Raw genomic sequence first — 5,000 nt, forward strand, 5'->3', positions numbered from 1 at the left:
GTTGTTACATCTGCCTTGTAATTAAACCCCTGATGAGCTAACAAGTTCTACTACCTATGTAATGGTCTTATGTAGATTATTTACGCACTGGAACACGTAGAGTCGAATTAAGTAGTTCATCTTAATAATAAATCAAAATGTGATCATCAAAATGAGGTATCGAGACCGGAATTAAGACAGAAACAGGTCTGAAATACCACCATGGCCTGAGAGAGAGACACACACACACACACACACACACACACACACACACACACACACACACACACACACACACACACACACACACACACACACACACACACACACACACACACACACACACACACACACAGTCACTGCTCTCAGTCTGCCAGTCATTCCTATACAATCCCTCCCCATGGTTCAATTAGAAATGTGTAAATTGCAAGTGCAAGACCAGAGTAATTTGTCACGAAGCCTAACCAACAAATGGCAGGGTAAATGGAAAAGTAAACAGAGTGCAAAGAAAACTAATTAGGTGTTACAAAGCAACTTGGTTAAAACATCAAGTAAGGATCATGACCTGAAGATTGATGCAACAACCGGAAGCCAATGATCAGTTCAAGGGGTTGAAGAAAACATGACATTCATCATTAATCATCAACACCAACTTCCCTTGGCAGAGTTGCTGTAATAAAAGTCTTGTCGCCCCGGCAACTCCCACACACTCTTCTTAACCCTGTGACTCAATGCCTGATATTGCTGTTTCAGCACAGCAATTGTTGATATTATGTGGTTTGTTAATGGAAGTAAAAAGAAAGGAGGAAAACAAATTAGAAATACATTTATCAACAAAATAGGTTTACCTATATCTATATGTTACTTTTAGTTATTACTACTAGTAGTAGCAGCCTACTTTGCTTGCACTATAACCTATTTTAGTTTTTATACCATCTACAATATACAGTATATACTGTAGACTACATTATGTTGGACATTACAAAACATTTTAGGCTACATGCACGTGCTCTAGCAGGGGCACTCATTCCCTTCTTTGAACATGCAGTCCACGCATGGTACCGTAGCGCCTCACAGGCATTAAAAACAAGGCTCCAAACATTAAAAAAAAAGAAAAAAAGAAAAGAAAACGGGTTAGGTTTTTTGTACCAACGGCCTTAAAGGAGTGTAAATCCCTATAGGCCTACCCTCCTTTAAAACTGCCCTGAAACACTTACAGGTGGCAGTAACACGAAACTGGCCATGTAAAAGGTCAAAGCCTAAGCCTTTTTTACGGATCTGCACTGATCTCAGTAATAGCCCCCATGTAATCCTCAAGACTGAAATCAGTCCCCAGGACTTAGAACTTTAACCCCTGTGTCTGTCATTATGTCTCAATTATGAATTGAGTACAAAGGACCCCAATTTAAACAAGCTATTTTTTTTTCTTGGGTTTAAATTGTATCTGAACTGTACTGTCTTGTGCTTTTCCTATGCGAACTGCTAATACAGTATTCAATCAATAAGAAATCAAGAATGAGCACACATTAGAATATGATTGTCCTTTAGCGGTCATGCAGTGGTTCTTTGGGGTAGTGGTGCTATAGGGTAACAGAGAAGGTGGGCACTAGAGAAATGTTTCCTGGTGCCCAGTCTTCCCCCACAAAACATTTCCCAGATTTCCCTACTGACCACCTTTCCTGTATTCCTATATATATCCTGCTTTACCATCAAAATGTGGGATGCCCGAAGGCCTTAAAGGAGTGCTAATCTCTAGCATCCTTTAAAACCACCCTGAAACCCCACTTACAGGCAGAAAAGCCGCTCGAAACTGGTAACTTTTAGACCTTGCCTAACCTCACCCTCACTATTGTAAATACTTCTTTGCACTGTGTTTTTTTGTTCTTCTGTTTAAAGTGCTTTTTTATTTGCTGAAGATATTTACTGCACAGTACTTTGTTCTATTTGTCTGTCATTCAATGTTATATGAGTAAAGAGAAGGATCTCAAAGGAAACTAGAAAAGAAAATTTCGAAGAAATTTTAAGTGTGCCTGCAGCTCGCTAAGTGTGTGCAACCTTGTATGTGTTAAAATTAGCATCTTTGTTAGCATTATCATTTGTTAGCATTAGCATGTGTTAGCATTAGCAATATGGTTTCTTGTTTTTAAGAAATAGGCTCCTCCCACAAGTTCCGCAAGGCGATTACGTTGTCCCGTCGCTCCCGAGATCGTTTGTGTTTCGTTTTGAGAGGGTCGTTCCCCCTGAAAAACACGTTTTGGCATGAAACGGTTACGTTTTGCGCGTTTGTGGTGCCCCCTATGGGTCGAAGTGGAAATGCTTTTGGGTATATGTTCAGTATAGCGCCCCCCACTTGTGGTTAAAATTTGGTGTTGACTGGATGTTTCGTTTGTGATTTATGGCTACTTCTTACAAAACGGGCTCCTCCCGCTAACTTTGGAACCCTGTTACGGAAGAACGGTATGGACTATCAAAATATCGTTTACATATGTTTATCGCATGAGTCCATAGATCGTGTGTATCGATTTTTGTGACATTTGGAGAAAATATGTAGGAAAAGGAGAAAAAAGTGTGTTTTGAAGAAAATTCAAAATGGCGGAAAATCTATCCTGACGCAAATGGGCGTGGCCTATATGAGGAGATGCGTCATGACCCAAGGAATCCAGGGAAAAAGGAATTTTAATTTTCCGACCCACGGTTCAAGAGTTACAGGCCAAAAGGTAAAAAGGACTGTTATAGCGCCACCATGAGGCCAACTGACGAAATTATTTTTTATTTAATCCTTGATATCATTATAAATCTCCTCTCCAAGTTTTGAAACTGTAGCCCCTATGGTTTGCGAGAAAAAAAATATTGAATGTGAGTTTTTGCGATTCCCATTATAAGTCAATGGGTAAAATTAATTCACTAATAAATTAATATCAATTAAACGATACAACTTTTCTCTTAGAAAAGTAATAGCACACCATTCCCGGCCGAGCCGCACGTTTTGATGTATATATTGCGGCGGTGGCGTAAATTGTGCGGCAGTTATTAGCGCACCAAATTTGTGGCGTCATTATTATCATTAATTAAGTATGGCGGATTACAATAAGTGTTTTGCCATTGCATGGCAGGCACACTTAATAAGCTTGTCTTACCTGGGTTTCCTTTTAGTTGACCTTGTATCAGTGAACTGTACTGTCATGAAACTGTACCTTTTCCTATGCAATACTTCTAATAAATACCTCAATCAATCAATAGCATCACTGTCATACAAATAAAGATTTTAGAGGTTCTCTTCTGGTTCTTCAGCTTAATTTAAGCAACTCTGGTTCTCAACTTTTGACAAAGGTGATAACATCTTCAATATACAGTATACATATAGGACCAAAAGAGTGTTTAGCTCATTGACCAAATAGCCTATACTTTATACTTGACATCATTTCCAACCATTACCAGGCATATTTATTCTTGAATTCCCTAACCCAAAAATGTGTCAATTTAACAAAATTCTCTGCATCAATAATATGAATTTATCTGGATTAATTGGCTCCTCTGGTTCCCACAGTTTTTTTTTTTTTTTTTTTTTTTTGCTGAGAATATGTGAAATTCCTGATGTCTCTGCTTGATTGATTGAAGACTTTATTAGAGTTTGTGTCACGGGGCAGCCGTGCCCTATACATGCACACACACATTGTGTTGCATACTGTATACAAAGGACATTTATCTGCCTAATCCTACTCTCCTAACAATGCTGATTCATCATGCCTTATTGCCAATGTTCAGAATGCTTGTTACATTCAAAATGGACATTTCACTGCATGATATAAACATAATACATAATACAATTATAAAGCCTTACATTGCGCCTAGTTCGCCCAACCTACGTTTAACAAACAAGCTTCTATCCAATGAGATGTCGGTGTCGCAAGCGGGAAGTGGTCTGGGACAGAGGAACGAGGAGGTGGGGGAACAGGGGGCCAAGCACTAGTGGGGGCCAACCACTAGTGGGGGCCAACCACTAGTTTGCCACCCAAACTGAGGCATTACGTTGCTTAATTAGCCCACAGAAACAACAGCATGAAAATCCTTTGTGTAGTGGCGATCCTAAACAAACATTTTGCCACTGTGGGTATAGGAAACCGTCTCTGACGCATTCAATACAAAACTGAATGTCCAAATAAACTTTAATGACATGAGTAATTACGGCAAAGTTTTATATGCGAATCATCACACAGAACGTTAAAAAGCGTGACATCTCCCCAGCGTGCCCATAACATTTCCTTCATCGAGCTGCCTGCTTCACCTGTGACCCTTATTACAGGTCTGCTCAATACCGCAGCACCCCTCCCCCAGGGTAAACCCACCCATCAATGCACTCAGGTAGAATGGCTCATTCAATTTGTAACATGACAAATTAAATATGACAAATCCTCACCTGCATAAGCTAAGCATGTGGATACAAACACACAAAGTTCAACAGATAATGGTAGAAGTTAAAATTATCGGTTGGTGAAGTGACCTTGTCACATATTGAACATATGTGTCCCAATCTCCCCAGGAGCCAGTCATTGCAATTTTTTTCATTTTCATTTTTTCATTTCATTTGAAAGCTGGGGATCATAGCTACAAAATGATATATTGGTTGTGGAGATTGACCCAACAGTTTTGAAGATATGGCTTATAGAATGATGCCATGCTGAAATAGTACTTTTGAGATATTCAAGTTTTAAATAAATTTCTAACCTGCAATGACCTGACTCCGCCACATGGGGAGCAATCTTCAATTCAATCTTCAATTCAAAGAAGCTTTATTGGCATGAGAACACAAACGTTTACACAGTGGTGGAAAAAGTACCAACATTTTATAATAAAGTAAAGTATCAATTCTGCAATGTAGAATCACTCTGTTACAAGTAAAAGTCCAGAATAAAAAATGTACTTGAGTAAAAGTACAAAAGTATTGGTATCCAAATGTACTTAAAGTACCAAAAGTAAAAGTACAAAATGTTTGAAAATAGCAGATCTACAAGCTCACAACG

The 5,000-nt window shown here is 38.9% G+C and overlaps 1 protein-coding gene across 1 annotated transcript in view; it reads right to left on the reverse strand.

Moving 5' to 3' along the window:
• The window catches only part of LOC308281310 (uncharacterized protein), a 277,254-nt gene that overhangs the window by 33,468 nt on the left and 238,786 nt on the right, over nucleotides 1-5,000 (reverse strand). The window lies entirely within an intron of this gene.

Source organism: Nannobrachium achirus (assembly GCF_963921795.1).
Source record: "Nannobrachium achirus genome assembly, chromosome: 3".
NCBI lineage: Eukaryota > Metazoa > Chordata > Actinopteri > Myctophiformes > Myctophidae > Nannobrachium > Nannobrachium achirus.